General features: G+C 40.0%; 1 long non-coding RNA gene across 2 annotated transcripts in view; it reads right to left on the reverse strand.

Annotated features, from left to right (window-relative positions):
* Positions 1-9,819: 9,819 nt before the first annotated feature.
* LOC128853688 (uncharacterized) overlaps positions 9,820-18,875 on the reverse strand; it is a 39,971-nt gene continuing 30,915 nt past the window's right edge. For both annotated transcript variants that reach the window (XR_008452360.1, XR_008452359.1), the window contains one exon: positions 9,820-11,214. This is a non-coding gene — a long non-coding RNA (uncharacterized LOC128853688). The remainder of the gene's footprint in view (positions 11,215-18,875) is intronic.

Genomic DNA, 18,875 nt, shown 5'->3' on the forward strand with positions numbered 1-18,875 from the left:
AACCATTGCATTATGGTGTTATTTTCACAGGAAGAATATAGGACAAACTCTGACACCAGCCCAGTTGCTCACCCAGCTTTCCAGCCCTGCTCTAGACCTTTGCCTGTACTAAAATGTTAGGAGATTTTTTCACTTGTGCAACAGCAGTTCTCTCTTTCTTGCAAACAGCCAAATTGTTTCATAGAGTAGAAATTGTGCACGCATTTTGACAGTCAAAGTTTTAAATATAGACTCTTAAATTTTGGAGAAGTTATTAAATATAGAAAAATAATGTTATGAATCTTGCTCTATCCTAGACTGAGGCTTGATTACCTAGCTGCATTATATAAGGAAAGCTTCTACAAACAGAAAGAATATGCACATGGACGCGGGATAACCAGATGACCTCAGCTGACTAAACAGGAACTAAACTATTGCACTGCTTAGTGTCATTATCTCCGTTGGGTGGACAATTTTCTGCTAGTCAGAGCAAATTGACTCCATAGCTGCCCTTTTTTGTATTCAAAAGTAAACACCAAAGCTTTTTAGCAGCACTTCCAAATTATCCTTTTCACTAACAGGCAGCACCCTCTCCAAAATCCTTGCATCTCTCTCTACGATAGTAAATAACATGGACCTAATCCCAACTGAATCAGATTATTCTGTCCATTGGTATTGTCAAGGGACTTACAGACAGCTTCATTCAACATAAACAGCATCTGTTTTGCAAACATTATACCTGCTATTCACACCTAAAAGTGGTTATGGTTGACTGACAAATGTTATTGTTATTATGTTAGCCCAACTGTACACTTTATTTACATAATCTTTTTCCTATGTATGTATTTATTTATTTATAATTTTAAAATAATACATGAGAATAATATAATATAGTACATCGTGTTTGTATTTATTTGTGTATGTAATCGAACTATAATCTGTTAGCCCTAACAGATTATATATATAAACTACAGATGTATACAGATGTGTTGGGCAACCATAGGCTACCCTGTCATACTTACTGATACCACAAGCGCTACAGAGATTATGGATAGCCTCGGGGAGGCATGAGATACATGTAGGAGTGCTCCGTGTATTTTTAGAAGGAGTTTTGTCAAATCTGTCAAATCTATCAAATGAAGAAAGGATGTTATACCAAGTGACTCCATTACTGTGGCTGGATACAAAATGCTGGGTAGCCGTGCTGCCTGATCACAGCTCACAGTCCTACACTAACTGAGTGCAGCATCACACATTTAGATCACCATTTAACCCCAAGACTGAGGTCTGGGACCAGAAACCAGCTTAGCAATGCTCCCGACCCCCCTCACTGCTGTGACAACCAAACTAATCAGCATCCTCTTGGCTTAAGATGAGCTGATATTCTGGTTGGACCCTACACACCCGCAACTTCAGCTTGCCTCCAGCAGCACCAGGGGAGCTTTGGAAAATGGTTGAAGCTGGGCAGATGTTCATTCGCAAAATAACATGTAAGAAGTTGAAGGAGCTTCTGTCTCAAGAGGGAGCTCCCTCTCACTCAGCTGGGATGCCACAACCTTTGCTGAAACTGTTCAAACTTCTTAAATATCTTCAAGCTCTTTCAAATGCCAGTGCCTGTGCCCTAGATCCATTCACGGCTGGTGGTTAGCACCCCAGCACTACAAGTACAACATTTAAGAAGAGATTTCAAACTCCCCGTGTGTCACCAGCGGGGTCAGGTCCAGCAGGAGCTTGAAGGCTTCACTCATCCAGAAAAGACCCTCAGGCTTGGGTTGATAGTCTCAAGAGGAAACCAGATGTGGAGTCTGGAGTTTACTCCTGTATTGAGGGCAAAATTACAGTGTAGAGGGACTCCCCTGAATGATTAATGTAGCAGGCACAGAACTAACCAATAATAGAAATCAAGGTGCCTTGTCTCTGTTTGCAGTATGCAACAAATACCAGTCTCTTAAGGCAAGTCAGCCCTGGCTCTGCCACATTTTTGAGGATGGAGGGAGGAGGACTTTGTTGCAATTGTGGCAAAGCCCAAGACAATACATGGCAGCAGGAGAACCTTCCATGTACCATGTCTTTCAGTGCAGACAGCCTCTCTCAGCCCCAACAGTGGTGGGCAAGAGCAGGCATCAGGAGTTGCTGGTGCTCTCCCAAGATTTATGATTGCCTGCTCAGCTCAGGAAAACCGTCCCCACAGCCCTGTACTCACAGAAATCACACATTGACCCACATGAGACTGTCGTTCAGAATTACAGGATTTTTTAAATAGAATACATTCATCTTCTTTATGCTTTGATTTCTGAGTCTTTGGAGTCCCCCATCCAAGTTGGTCTCTTTGACTATGAAAGCTTCCTACTAACACGATATAATAACTTGGCTTTGAATAGGCAATCTACTAGGAAAATCCCAAAAGCTGCAACTCTCACAGTAAAGATCCCAGAGCTGGTGGCACCAGGAGGGCATCACAGGCAGATTCTCATCACGCTGTTCACCAAGGGCTACCGCCTTGCTGGCTGCCAGGCCTTTTGCTTTTCTTTCATTTCCACTCCACCATCTCTCATAAAAGTGACAAGTGTGAGACCATGGATCTCAACTAATGTCTATTAACGGCTTGGATGGAAGTTGACAGAATATGAAATGCTATTATTAAATTCACCAAAATTACTAAGGAGAGGCTGAAGTGCATATTTATATAAAATTATATTTTTATATATATAAATGTTTTTTAATCAAGAATCCAATGAAAAATTATTTGCTTTTATTGCCTTCTGAGATAGTTACTTTCTGATTAGGTACAGCATTGGCAATGTTTCCACTGTTTGTTACAAGTAGCACTAGAGTGTTTCCTATGTAAGTGATGCCTTTCTAGAAATAATTATCTTTTTGACATAATGTTATATATATGCTTCTTTGTTTAGGCATCCTGCGGACTAGTAAAATCAAAAGCTAGATGCCATGAGACAAGTTAACTATATCCTGTCAATAAAATGTAATGTTGCACACTTAATTTACAGAAAACGCTGATGCCATTAAATACTTGGGGCTGCCTGTGCTACTCAGCCCTGTGGAAGCACTGTTATTATTGCAGCCCTACTACCACATGGTGGTAGTCCATAAGCATAGGAGAGTTTACCTGAAAAAGAGCCATGAGCAATATAAGATAGTTCTACATCAAAAAGATACATCTGGCTTTGAATTTGTTTAGTCACTCTCCAATTCATTTTTCATCTACAGGATTCACTATATTCACTTATAAAACCAGGATGCTTTTACAAGCATTGGAAAAATGGAAGAGCTCTGTGGTTGTCGGTACTGCTTGGAAACTGGCATTCATGTTGGTAAAGTTCCTTCTGACAAGACTAAATGCTCCTCCAAGCAGTCACACAGTTGTTAATAGAAAAACTTGAGAAAAGGAAAAACGTGAAAAAGTAAAAACAAAAAACCAACACACTCTTAGCATCCTGTATTTTTCTTGCATATTTATAATTCATATAAGAGTCATTTTCTTCTTTGGTTAAGAAATCTTTGTACTCCAGCCTACTCTGAAATAAATGAGTGAGATTCATGTGCAACTAGCACAGTTAATTATGGAAGACCTGTTGCCATACCACAGTTAAGCTGCATTATGTTTTATCATGTTGTTTAACGTATGAAACACTCAGTGTCACTCTCAAATGTTTACCACATATCATTTTAAAACTTGAGATTATGAAGTGTTTCAAGAAAAACAGTAATTTAGGCTCTAAGTGCAAAGTAATTAAAAGTTAGTAAAAAAAATCCCGTGTTTTGAGTTTCGCAATTTTTTGAAGCCCTTCCATATTGCCAAGGACAAAACAAAAAAAGAGAAGTTATGCAAATAATGAGTATTTAGTGGCTCCTCAGTGACACTGAGCTTATTTTGCTCACTAATAGCAATCTTCAAAATTCAGACTTTCAGTAGTCAACCAACAGAAAACAAAATTTCTGACAATTTCTCCCATTCTTCAACATGAGAAACCATCTTAACCAGGTCAAGATATAATTATAATGGGACCCACTCATACAGGACCCACACAAAGGCTCTCTGCCTCCAAAGCCAAGGAGATGAAAATAGCTTCTACTGACCTTTTTCTTTTTTTAATGTCAAGAAATATTTTGAGGGCATTCACTGCTAATTTGTTGAAGACAAGATGCAAGTCCTGAACTGGCTAACAAGTGGTTTAATGGAAACCAAGTAATCTGTCTATTCACCAAAGTTTACAACTCCTGTGGAGTGCCCAGCTCGTTTCCTATATCCCTTTGATTTATAGCACCTCAACTCGTGCCTTGAAACAGCTGGTTCTTTGTACTCTCCTCCTGAAATAACTGAATAAAATGAGCCAATAAAAACAAACAAAAAAATTCCCATTTTTAAACAATAGTGACCTTTTCTCGAGAAAATAAGCATTTTGATAAAAGTTTATTGTTTTTCCAGGACTCCTGGTGACCAGGGAATAAAAGGTCAAGTTCCCAGTAAAGCATTTGTCATCTGAGAACTCTGGAAAGGACAGAGAGCTCAGGTCACTGAAGGCGAAGTCCCAGAGGTGACCACATCAACCCAGGTGCTGGCTGCCTCTGGCATTCCAGCTTTCTCCCTCCAGCCCCAGTGACCACCACTGCCATTCCCCCAGGGTACCTCCCTTCCTGCCACAACACAAAGCAAACCCACCAAAACACAACCCTGCCCGTATCACCCTGCCAGAAAGTTGAAGGAGCAGGAGAGGTTCTAACAAAGTGAAAGGCATTTTTGTACACAAAACTGTTTGGCTCTATGAGGAAAATTGGATGTTAGTCAATTTTTTTATTAGTCTTATTTTTTCTGCCTGACTAAATGACAGATTGGATGAACCCACTTGGAAAATTGAGGTAAGTAGCAAGGATACCGTACTCCTCTCAAAAATACTACTGGTCCCAGCACGGACCACACACACTCCCTCTCTGAAGGCCCAGTTGACACTCCCTCATCTTCCCAGTTCTGCTCTGTCCTCTTTACCCTTCCCCACATTGGGACCCCAGCATACACCATTCCTTTCCAATGTAAAGCTCTACTACACCTTGCACCAGAAATAGCAACAGCAGGAGGCTTCACAGCTCACCAGCCTGAGCCCTGCAGCTGGAAAACAAGGAAGAAATGCAAGGGCAAAGAATACAGCAGCTTTGATGGAGCAGGAGAACATGGCTGTCAAATTGCAGCAAAATACAGATTAAAAGTGGTTGAAGCTGTTTTGGCACAGAAACTCATCCACAGATATTTCTTCTGCAAAGTGATCTTTGGCCAATCTACTAGGAGCTTCTGATAAAGTTTATTTGTAGACTATGCTTTCATTTTTTTAATGCACAGTTATGAAGTGCTGAGGGCTAATGAGTTGCAGCAAAAGGAATTCAAATTGAAAGGGAAAATGCCTCCTAATATCTTGTGGAAAATCAGTTCCAGTTGTCTACTGCAGTAATCATCTGTTCAGCACCTCTGGATTATGCATGAGTTACAGATGGATACGCTTTGGCTGATAGAGGAGCACTTTCTACTGTTATACATCTGCCTTTTAGGCTTATTATGTGAAGCTTTCTGCTTACCAGGACATTGTACAAAATAACTGGAATTTGTTTATAGAACTTGCTGGCACCACTCAAATCTCAGTATAAAGAATAAGTACGCAAACCTACAGGTTGATTTCAAAATCACAGAAGTATACAAGATCTGAATGGAAAAAATATGTATATTTGCTGCATGTTGTCACAGCGTTCAGCTTGCTTGTTTTAAGGAAAATTGGAATCGGGTTTTAATTCAACACCGTTTCTGGAAAATTATGTATATCCTTCATAGCTTCATGTTTATAATGTCAATGGGTAAATCTAAATGAGCATTGGCACATTCTGTCACTAAATAAAATGTCATGAAAATCAAATGACACATTTAGAGTTTACAGGTTTTTGTACCAGGAGAGAGATAAACTGTTAAATGCAGTTAAGAAAAAAGCAAATCAATCAAAACTATGAAATGGAGGAATTTTTTTAGCTTTATTACCTTTAGAATTCCTACCTCTTCCATTTAATAGTCAGGAAAACAAGGACCTGTCACCCAGTATCTTCATAAATTACAGTCCGACCTGTAAATACAACCTGAGCACTTGATGTGACATTGAGGTGTTTCTGGTTTTTACTTATTATGGTTTCATGCATTCATGTGCTAATAACAGTTAAACTAGATGACTCTTCAAGCTACCCTCTACACTTTATCTGCCAGAGCTATAAAAGCCAGAGAAAATTGGTGCATTTATATTGCAAAAAGAGAAAGACTCCAAACATTGTAATGAAGTAGGATATCTCTTCTTGTGTATCATTGCAGCAGTAGTTGTTTACAACAAAAATATTTAGTCAGAGCTGGATTTTTATGAGAAATCCTCATGTGTTACTAATCTTCTGCTGACATCAGACCGATTCCCTTGGATCTTTCATTTGCTCCTGGTGAATCACCCTGCTCATAAAGGAAATTGCCTTGTCCTGATTTTGATTTCCACGTTGATTTTCAGTGTGACTTCAGGTAGAGTAAATGCAGCAGTTTACCCTTGAGAAAATTCAGCATAGTAATACTAGTACAGTCTTCATCCTAAATTAACACACACAACCACTGTACAATGAACAAATAAAATAAAAAAAGTGGGACGAATTAATTCTTAAACACTTCCACTCTAGAACAGCCTTTTTATCTTAGACTCCAAAACCAGAATCAGATGCAAAATCAAGCATAAACCAGACCATGTAACCACGGATAAAAAGTAGACAGAACATTTTGTCAAACTATCTACTTATCCCCTTGACCCTCTAGCCTTCGCTTCAGCCTCCCTAAAAGACCAATCAGTCCTCCTTCATAATACAAATGCACCAGCTTCTTTTTAACCCTCTCAGTAATGTGATATACATACCGAAAAACCCTCTGTAGAGTCTCACAGAGAACCTGTAGGAAAAAAAGCAGCTGACTAAAGTCACCTCTTCATATCTCCACATCCTTCACGAAAACGAGGTCATGAACATAAGTGGTTGGTTTGACTGAGAAGTGACAGATTTGGATTAGAAGTGTTATAACAAAAAGATTTAATGAAAACCTGTATAATACATAGAAAAAAAATCATCTTGCCCTATGGAGAGAAAGATAGTGAAAAATATGAATAGAAAAGCTGGGTTTAGCAAAAGTGTTTCACTGAATCATGTTTAGCTGAGATAAAAATGATCTACAAAATCTTGATATGTCCACTGATCAGGTTAGTGAAAGAGTTATCTTTGTTAAATAAATGGTTTTCTCCTTTGGATACTGTTGGTAAGCAGCAGTCTACAGGGAAGCAGCAAAAAGCAAGCACGTGCATTGCAAAGGAAATAAAACTCCATGTGTTACTATGATGTTTTATGATCACATAGGATGAGCCAATGAAAGGCCAGATTCTGCTTTGAAAGTACAAGCTGGCCTTCCAGTTACTGCAACAGCAATAGAAGAGGCAAATTTCAGCCATGACCTTGTCTTGTATTAAAATGCTAAGCACAATAACCCAGATTTACAAAGGCATTTTTTGAGCTAAAACTGCATATGGGCCCATTGACACAAACACAGGCATTTGCAGAAAATCCTCACAGGATGCCTGAAGTGGCTTTTTAAATTTTTAACCACAAACAAATGAGTTATGTTAGAAGGAGTACACAGAAAAAGAACTACTATCACCACCACCAGCACTGATAGTTTGAAAAAAAAGCCTAAACTAAACTTGACACTTCTAGGCACTAGAATTCCCTTCTCTCTGTCATTTGTACGGAGACACACAGTCTGACAAAGCACCCCCAAAACTAAAGCATAGATTTTAAAAAATAATATAATAAAACCATGCTATGCTGATTTTTTTAAAAAATCCATCATAGTATGGTCAAATTTATCATTATTTTCTCATTTTCCTAATTTAATCTAAAAAATGTACATCACGTCAAGCCCTTCTCTCAATAAGTTTTCTACACATGTAATGTACAGTAGGACTACTCCTGTTTAGACATTTTAAGATGTCTAATCAAGCCAAATCTGAGTTTTTCCAACATAATTATTCCAAACTACTCCCTACTTTTTCTGTATGCATATATTGAATTAAGTTGCTTTTTGCATTGGAATTGAGCAAAGCATTTAATTTTCTTAATCAACAGGTTTTTTACACTTTCCAAATATGCTTCCATTATTTGAGGGGAACAGTGTGAGCTATCCTTACAAACTCAGACTGGGTCTGGTGATTTCTCTGCACGGTGGGCTAACCAGTGTCTCTTTAGTCTAGAAAACAGCTCCTCTTTTGAAATAATGAGTTGTGTTCTTTGAATGATATATTCCATCACATTACACTGGGTTGGTTATCCGGACTTTTTTTTGCAGAAATATATTTCTTGAATGCTATTTTGTTCCAATATGGTAAAGCGTCAATTATCTAAGTATCTGCATCATCCTTCTGTTTATTTACTGTAGTCTACTGACCTTGAGAATCTGCATTTGACAACAAAGCCATCATCCAAGCCACTCATAGAAAAATAAACACTGTGGCAAGAGCAAGATCTTGAACTCATGCGTAAGAGGGGTTTTGCATTTCATGATTACTGTTCTTTGTTTTGAGGTGATGCCTGTAGTTCCCAACAACAACTGATCCCTCCTAGGTGTCAGGTGATGTGTAATGAAAACTGAAAAGGAAGCTGAGAATAATAACTTTTTGACTAGTATTTTTCCTCCCAGTTGACATTTATGCCCACACCCATGCTTTCTTTTCTGTTTCCAAGTTAAACATTTTAATTTTAACCAACCTCATGCTGAAATTCAGCTGAAAGCTATTTAAAATATTTAGGGTCCAATCTAACTCCTATTCAAGTAGGTGGAAGGAAAGATTGATTTCATTTCTCTAAGAGCTCGGTTCAGAATAGAAAATGTTCCTGTATTTCTGCTAAGACAAAGGCCAGAGCAATATGTCAAACTGCTACATGCAGTCCTGTCAGGTGCATTCCCCATGAGTGTCTTAATAATGCAGCATACTGACGATTCCAAAAGCCTTTTCCCAAGAAACCGTATCACATTAGTCCCACCCCAAGTTCCTCCTCACACTTTCCTGACCCTATTCAATTCCTCGGGTCCACATTTTTTTTCCATTTACTTTCCTTACACTTACTGCCCAATTTATACTAGTCTTGCAATGAATGACAAAAGTTGTTCCCCTTTGTCTTAAGAAGAACAAGGAAGGGTTTTTTTTCCAAAATAATTTTTGCATGCACAGAAATGACAGCCCTAGAGATGAACTGAGACATCTACTGTAACAACTGAGCAGCTGTTCTTAAATGAACTTGCTTGCTTTTATGGCTGGTGCTTTCTTTTTCCTTTCTCGCTCCTCTCTCACTGTCTCTGGGACCAACACCAACCATTTTCACTCCTGACATTGTACTGTAATTTAAGAAAGCTCTTGTTCTATAGTTTAAAAAACTATTTTTAAGACTGCAGCTAATAAGATGTATCTTCTTTGAGTTTTTTGTGCTACAGCTATTGAAGCAAGCAGGAGTCTCAAAATGTCTGTGAAAAGTGCTTATTAAAATAGTTATATCCAGAAAAGACTCGCTAAGAAGTCTTTTCACAGGCTTTGATGTAACCATGTTCTTCTTCCAAAATGTGCTGATCAGGCAGAAAAAAAATAACTTGAGACTAACCAACAACAAAAAAAGATTAAAAAATACAATATTAAAAAACATTACTCTGAAAGGGACTTTACACCCTAACAAAGAAAAAACTCCAAGGACTGCATAAAATTTACTAACATATTTATTGTTGGTATTGCTATAAAAAAGCACATATTTGATGAGATGAAGGATAGTAATGCAGACCTTTGAGAGAGAAATGGTGCAAGACCTGAGCCCTTTATTTTAAGCACAGACTTAAGGATTGCCCAGAACCAGACCCTAAGCCACTAGGGCAGGTCGGTTCTCACCACGCTGCAGCAGGGGTGCTTTACACAGAGTCTGCAAGAAAAGTGTTCTTCAGCAATGACCCTGTCACACATTGCGAGGTTTCAAATCATGTAGCCCTACATGTCAAGAATAATACAGAGCCAGAGTCCTGCACAGTAGGAGCAAGAAGCCCATGGCACAAGAGTTCCTTAGCTGTGGTCCCCCTGTATCACCAGAGCAGCTTCATCTGGCTCCTATCCCAAAAAAAAATCAGGATTCCAGAAAGGGAACCAAGAAATAGGAAGCAAGATCTTGAAGAAGTTCTGCTCACACAGCAAACCAAAGCATCTGGGGAGGTCAGAGACAGGAGATCAGGCAGGTCCAAATCTCCTGCTCTGTTATTCCTGCATGCACACTGAAGGAAATCCAGTGCTCACATTTACCTGCAGTACAGTGTCCCCTGGGGTCTCACTGCAGCGGAACAGCTTTGCTCTGCCGCTTGCACAGGTCTGCAAAGCCAGACTGCGCTGATCTGAAACAGTTAAGTACAATGAAGTGTAATTTTAAGTTCCATCTGCAACTTACACTGGACTGTTATTAATTACTCAGTAAAGGGGGAACATTATCCATATTATAAATGTTACATGAGTAAATGAGGAATATGAATGAGTGCGATCTATTCATCTCAACGAGTACATCTCTCCCAGAGAGTGTCACAAAGCCACAGGATGTCCTTAAGTTTCACATTTGCATTCCCACCTCTGAGTTAGATGAAAGACTTGCAAAAACGTATGTATCTAGATAACTCCTTAGTAACTCTGCCTCTCAGGGGAATTTTGTGCACAACTTATTCAGGAGAAAGGCAGCAATAGGTTGTACCGTGCACACTTACCAGTAATAATTGTTATTTAAGCAGCTATTTTCTTCTACAAAAAAAAAAGAAAAAAGAAAAACATTACAGGCACTTACTAACAATCCTCAGAATGAGGGAAAGCTACAGATCTTCCCAAGATGCAGACAGGGAGCTGTGGGGTAGCAACTGAAGCCATCTCCATAGCCCAAGGCTATGTCTACATTGCAATTAGAAGGCACATACAGAGACAAGCAGTTGGTGCTGAGGACCTAATACCCATGTTATTAAAAAAATGAGGTGGGGAAGGTGAAGGGGTTTACTTCAGATGAGCTCTAGTCTGGTCTGATGAACTGAATTGCCATTAGTGGTGGGAGCGCTTGTCTCATTTTCATCCAGGCGGAACTGAGTTCATGAGCTCCGAGATCACCCTGTAATGCAAACCAAATGACGTTAGTGCACACAACTGGAAGAGATGTTTCAAAATGCATGACTGATCTGAACAAAACCACTAATGCAAATACACACCTCTTCATCCATTCATCCCTCAATACCTTTGAAAACAGTGAAATAGGTAATGCACAAGGGCACAACTCAAGGAAGAGAGTGGTTGCACAGTCATTTCTCTTTTGCCCAAGATCTTACACCTTTCATGTTGATTCGATAATAAAGAGAATGAAAGTCTGAGGCAGAGGTATTCAACTAAACTACACTGCATTGCCTGGTTCTGAAGAAAGAAATTTCAAGCTTTTCTCCCTTACCTATTGAGTTATTCTAATACAGAAATTTTCTATCATTTTAAAGGGTTTTTTTAAAAGAAGTCTGTATTAATGAGATTCTTTTCATTTTATTTCTGTCTGAGAATTCAGCAGTTTTCTCAAGATAACCATTCCATCTCCAATTTCTTTAGCACACCTATTTCTGCACTGCACACAAGACTGAGCTGCTTTTTGGTAGGAAGATTCCTTCCAGCAGATGACGCAATGCTGAGCACCTCTTGCAGCAACACCAAAATGTTCTTCATGGACCTTCAGTGCCAAAGTTGCACATCGATTTTTCTGCACCAGAATTAATGCTCCTGAAGAATCCTCCCTGCAGCATGAACAGAGGAAGCCCTTTCCTGGGACGGGAGCCATAACAAGAATGGGCAGAATTGTAGCCTCTCTCTCTCTCTCTCTCTCTCTCTCTCGTGGTTACTTCCATCTCTTCGTTTTGCAATTATTTATTAAAAAAAAAAAAATTAAAAAGCAAAAACCTGACTAGTTCTGTTTTCCCAGGAGGGGAACAAGCAAAGCTCAAGCTGGTTACAGACCATGCCCACACTACAAGCACCCTCAGCCACTTCTGCTTCCCCTGGGTCCACCCGAAGGCATATGCAGCAAGTGGCTGGCTCTTCTCCTATGAACTGCAGTTTGTTTCCAAAGATGCTGTGGCCTCAACCTCAACTCCTCCTTCGATGTGAGCAATTCTTTCCTCCTGGAGTGGGGATAAGGCTCAATTCTGGTTTAAACATTAAAATGCCTATCTAACCAGTCTCCAGGGGACTGGGGACCATCACAAATTGCCCTGGCCACGTGACCAAATTTTTTACACCTAGATAGATTAGAAAGTTAGCTGGAGACCAAAGTGGCATTTTCATGTAGGAATCAAAAGGAAAGGACATGTTTGGCCCCACCACGAAAGCAAAGGAATTGCACTGCCCTGTGAGCAGGTCTTTCTGTGATGCTAATCTGAATTTTGCGAAGAAGTGGGAAACATCTCCACTGGCTTCACACGATCTCAACTCAGGGTCTTAGATCTAGGTTTACTATGCTTTATAAAAGAGAAAAATTGGTCTGTTTCTCCAGTTTCGTGGTATGCATGATAGCAACACAGCAGAAGTATAGTATGTGCCTTTAATTTAGTCTCTGTGAAGCTCTCATGTTACTGCTTAATGTAATCAATTACTGAGTAACCTAAACTGTGCCCACAAAATGAGCATAAATTGGCATCAAAGCTAGGACAATGCAAGCGGCATTGTTAATTTCTAACCATCTATCATAATCCCATATTCACAGGAATGTCTCTTGTGGTAAAATTTAGAAGCTCTTTACACAAATGACTGCTTTTCTTTGATGTGGAACAATAGAAAACATCTTTATAGCATTAAAATTATACAAAATATACTATGCATATATGTACAAAAGCAGAACAGAACAAAGTATTTATATAGATTCTGGGCTCAATTACTTTAGTGAATAAATACTATTGTTTTTCAGGTAAAGTCCGTATAAAAAAGTACACGATGTCCATACATAAATACACATTGTTTCAATACAGAAACACCCCTTAAGAATTATTTAGAACCGCAATTTGCATTAATTACAAAATTAGACACATCTACTCTTGCAGATGACAAACAGCAAAGGAGGACTGAACTGCATTATTCCAGAGCAAGATAAGACAAGCAGCCTGGGAGCCCTGCCCTCTGCTTAGCTTCCTCTTCTCTGGGGAAAGGAAGGAGCCAGTGACGTGTGGAAGATTACATGGCCACATTCACACGTTCCCTTGCTCCCTCTTCCTCTCATTCTCTCTGGTCTTTTCCTTCTCACACTGCCGCAGAGCTTTCCAAATGAAGAAGCTGTTTCCATGACACCAAACCCTTAATTTGAAGTCTACATATAAACAGCCTTGGATTGTGATCATAATGCACTATTTCATATTTATTTTATTCTTATTTGGTTCTGCTTTGGACAGAAAAAGTCAATCCTTATAAAAAATATTAAAATTACTTATTATAGCCTGCAAGCAGTTTCTCCTTTACTGTTTTACAAATACCTTGATTTTTATTTCTATTAAATTTCTTGTCATGTTTAATAAACCTGAGAAGCAGACTACTTGATTAATCAGACTGCTTTATGCTTGTGCTTTGGACTTGTAGCCAGACCCATCTCCCCAGTGGTTTTGTCTTCGGTGAGGTCTTAACTCAGCACATCCTTTCTCCTCACTGTTTACTTTTCTTCAAAAGCTATTCTTTGGTTACGCTCTTCTTTTCTCCAGAAAGGTGCTTTATTGTCTTCTGTCATGGCAAGCATGCAGTAAGAACCTACAAATATAAATATTCTCTTTTTTCCTTTATCTAAATATTTATTTATTGACCTAAAAGAGTAACAAAAGAACATTTTTCTTGCACATATAAAAGCTGTAAGAAAATGCAAGCCACATTAAGAAAGACATAATCTTGAACTAATGAACAGCACTACCATCAATGGAACATACCCCAAAAAGGCATTTTATTTCTTAATTCCTTAATTGTGTCTACTTAATCACACAGATTTCTTTGTTTCTTAAACAAAGACTTTAGTCAAAATATCCTCTGATTAACACGCTGTAATGGAATGGAAGTAGTATGGAAGTAGAAAGTAAAGATGGCAGAAGGATGAGGGTTTGGTGCGTCTATAGCATCCCTTCTCTCACTCAATTACTGCTACACGTGAACTGCAGTGGTAGAAGGGTTGTTTGTAGTAGTTAAGTATTATTCATATCGTTAGCTTTATTAACAAACCTGAGACACCTACAGCATATACACCCACACACGTGTGAGGGAAAGCATGCATTTGCTGAACACATTATTTCCCATTGCTCAGCAACTGCCTCACAGGATGCAATACCCTCAGCTCACTTCTCAAACACAGCAGCTCACGTCCCCGCTGGAGAGTATGAATTGCACTGTAGCTGCAATTCATGCGGCATTCCTAAGAGTGCAGGGGAAAATGAGAAGGTGGCATATTTCCACCTGGCCTTCATTGGTATGCTCACTATGGAGCAGCAACTTGTACCTTTGGGCCAGATATTTTGCTGTCCTGGAAGACAGGAAGCAACAAAGAACAAAAATGTTGGGAGCAGCATTTTAATATGGAGGCCTGGAGACTGTTCCCAAATTCAGCACACAACGAATAGCACTAAATAAATCAAGCAACTCCACGTATAAGTAAAATCAGCACTGTCTTTTTTCTTTTCCCAGATTATCATAGAATCATTTATGTGAGAAACGACCTTTAAGATCATTGAGTCCAACCATAAACCCAATACCCAGAAATTACTGTGCACAAAGAAAAGGAGCAAATTGCATGGCTTTATGGGACAAGACAGCCACTGACACACTTGTGAGCAGAATGATCTATGAGGGCACAGGATGCAGGGGGAATTCAGAACAGGATCAATTAATTGTTTTATTGACATCTTTTCCCTGACCATGGGGGCTTCCTTACAATACAGACTTTGCCCCCAAGATCACCCTGTTCAAAAGGCCAAGGGGGGCAGCAAGACTCCCTGTACTGATGACACCAGGCATCCCACCAGGTAAAAAGTGCTGTGTGTAATGTGGGCAGGTGGCTGTATCACCGCCAAGACACATTCACAAAGCCTCACAGGAAGCAACAGGATGAGTAAAGCCTGAATTCCCCTAAACAGCAGAAAACACTCAGGAGGTAGAAATGCAAAACATGAGCCACCAGCAATGCCTGGGGGATGGCATCCAGAGCTGAAAGGATAAGATTGCTAGGTGACCGCTGGGCTACCTTCACACCTGTGCTTCTCCCTTCTTCCATGTGCCTACTTCAGCCAGGCATGATCTCCCCTCCAGCCTAGCCCTGGCATTGATATGGTGAGCCTGGCACTCACCAGCAAGCGTCACTTCTAATTTCATAACCTCTTTCCTAACACAGCACCTGCTTCCCTCTCCAAATGAGGTCCCTTTGACCCTAGGAAAGAAAGCTCAGCAGGGTAGAGTTGTCTTGGGATGGCAGCAGTGCATCATCAGCCTCATCTCACCATTCCCTCACATGCAGCTCATTGTGTGAGGGGATGGTGAGATGGGACTGACAGTGGTCACCAGAAGCTGTTATGGAAAAGGATTAGTTGTGTACAATCTGCTGAGTCTTGACCAGGAGAGGCATCATCTCCAGGCTATTCATGCCAAGCTAAAGGCTGATGGAGCCACTGAGCCATTATACACCAGTTTCTAACCCCGGCGAGTTTTGGGACACAATTGCATGTATTTCTAGGCATTGCTACCTTATATATATTGACAACTGCAGGATTATTTAGCTACCACTTTGTGGGAAGGCTAAAGGAGAGGAAGTAGGTTGCAGTATTTAGGACACTCACATAAGACATAGAAGAGACAGGTTCAAGCCTGCTTCGCTAAAACTCAAGCAAGTTTTTTGGTCACTTGTCAGAGAGAGACAACACTGGGGCCACACATCACAGGGTTGGGGTGAAGAAAAATGCATGGCAGCACACATGAGCCTGAAGCTGCAGGTACTAGGTGATACAAAAACCCTGAGAGAGCAGAGGATTTGTAGTTTGCAGCATACTCATCCCTGTCTTACAAAAGGGCTACCTTACTATTGGGAAAACGTCAAGCGATAATAGCACCAACCCGAGCCCTGCTGAGGACTCTGGGCCTTAGAGCATGTGCTCAGGGCTTCTTCACCACTTGCAGAGAGCAGGACAGTCCCCAAAGGTAATTTAGGATGTGACAAGGAAAGGAGGCAATGACGCATTCGAAAGACAGCTGTAGGAAAGATATGGGGTGACTAAGGAATGGCAGAGTTACTTAGGGGATCACACAGACAGGACAACATCAGAGATAAGCAATTTGAACTGCAGAAAAGGTCTTTTCAATTATGGGGCAGAGTTTATACCATTAGGATGCTGCCATTCTGTGTGTTATTCTGAGGGCTATTCATGCATCTCTATCTTTTAGTTGAATTATATATTTTCCCTTTAATAAACTTGCTTATTATGTCTAACCATCACACTAAAGGAGTAATTTGGATTTAATTTATCTCTCTCTGTGTGCTTTCTGTAGCCATTGCTCCTTTTACTTTTCTCCTCTATCTGCCAGTCTTTTTAATTCTCTGTCTTTTGTGTGAGCCTTGTAGGGCAAGGATCATACCTACTTCTATTTTTGGAAACCACCTACAGGGAATAAATTATGGTAATTAAATCCAGCAGAATTAGATTGTAGTGACTGCCAGACATGAAATAGTCATTGTCAGATATCCTCAGAACAAGGTAATCTGGTTTTTGCCCCCAAGGAAGAAAGAAACAAGGAAGATGCATCAAGTCAGTATTATGAAAGTGCCACTATCTCCAGTCTCTGGAAAGGTATGTGGCAGATGCTGCCTACAGCCAGGGAATCGCAGGGAGAGCACCAGGCATTTGAGCTTTACCACAGAAAGGATATAATAACATTAGTGACTGCTGAATTTAGAATTGAATTCTACTAAAGTTCCCATTTGAAGCTACATCTATTGCTTTGCGCTCAAGACTTTGGGCATGGAGGGGCAAATAGTTTAAAAAAGCTTTGAATCCAATTTTGCACATTTCTGATATTTGAAACATTTCAGAATTATTAAGGCCCTACATTTGGCCTCAGTTCAAGGGGTTACTTGTCTAATACTATTTTTATGAAAAATCTGAAAAGAAGAAAATACTATTTCCCATATATTCCAGCTAAAGTCTGTCCACTTATGTAACGGAATAAATGGCTGAGTGTCCCAATATCAAAGTAAGTGTGTGGCATAGGCCTCCCAAAGGAAATAAAATAGATTCCCATGTGAAGGTGCTCAGTGCAGTAGTTTTAAGGTGGAGGATGCTGAAGTAGCCACATATTTGACTCAGACATTTCAGGCTGCATCAGCATGATTCTCCAGAGGTAAGGCAGTTTAAGAAGACAAGGTGCACACTGAATTGCCCTAGCTTGTTCTTGACTGCTTTAAGCACTTTCCCTCTACTGGTGCCTCTAAATGCTTGAAGATGTGAGGAAGAAAAAAAAAACCATCTTGAAAAAGTGCTTGTGGCATTTCCTTGCTGCTTCTTCGTGTATTAGACAGCTTCAAGAGCTGGCAGTCTGGCTTGTTTGCTTTCTGCTGGCTTTTTGTATCAAGAATTCAGGTTTTATTTCTTGTATGAGTGGCAGTCATTTGTAACCAGGGCCATAAAAGTCCTACCAACTCCCCTGGAGCCTGGCTTTCACAGACGCAGAGTGCACTGTTAATGTAGCACCCAGAGCAGGTCTGGGGACCTGCACGGATGAAAATTAGTTTATTCCTAATATGTTTTGCCTTTTTGTCTGACTGATGCAATTGAGATAATGTAGATTAACATATCTGTATTTGTTTTCCTGTCAAAAGTATCAGTATAAATTGCAGAGCTTCATAGACTTTTACCATGGTGGGTCTGTTTCTGTGGCTTCTCTTCCTAGATGGGTGCTCCTGAGTTGAGTAACTGGTACCCTTTTCTTTCTAGTGACAAACCACTCTGCCAGTGTAAAAGGAAACTGGAATACTCCAAATATTTTTCTCCAAGCCAAGAATCACTTTACACAGGTGACATGATTGATGAAGCATCAGGAAAGCTGAAGGAAAAAGACATTTAGGGTACATGCCAGATCTTCCTTTAGGCTGTTGCATTGTAAGCTTGCCTAGGGCAGTTTTTCTTCTTCCCCAGCAGCAGAGCTCTGGTGCTCTGAATGAACACAGGACAGAGTGGCAGCCACCTGGAGTTCTCCCAGCTGAAAGATGCTGTCAATATCTGCCTAAAACTTGAATGTTTCTATAAACATTGGAACAGAAGGGGAGAGGCATCCCTTTTTAACCAGCATTTACATTCTCTTCATTCACGTTGCAAATGTTTTCTTGCAATTAACCTGTTTGAGACTTCCATGATGGCTAAAATAAAAAGAGAGGATTTAAGGCAACACCTGACTGTTGAAATCAGAGGCCCAAGCCCCACAGTCTCCAAAAGGTCACTACATTCCGTTGTGAATCTGTGACTGATTGCAGATATTAACATCTCCTCAACCACACACAATAGCCTTAAGTGAGAAAGCATGTAAGGACATTAACCTTAGTGTTTACTCTCCTATATCACCTCCTTTAAAGGGCATATACTAAGAAGAAGGCAATAAAGAAGTTCAAAGAAGTTAGCCCTTTTTCCTATACTTGTTTCCAGAGACTGGCCCCAAGGAAGAGAGAAATTTCACATTGATGATTCATAACTCTCTGATGGTTGAGCCTTTGGTCATTTAGTCTTCTCCCTTTTT

The sequence above is a fragment of the Cuculus canorus genome, chromosome 1 (assembly GCF_017976375.1).
Source record: "Cuculus canorus isolate bCucCan1 chromosome 1, bCucCan1.pri, whole genome shotgun sequence".
NCBI classification, from domain to species: domain Eukaryota; kingdom Metazoa; phylum Chordata; class Aves; order Cuculiformes; family Cuculidae; genus Cuculus; species Cuculus canorus.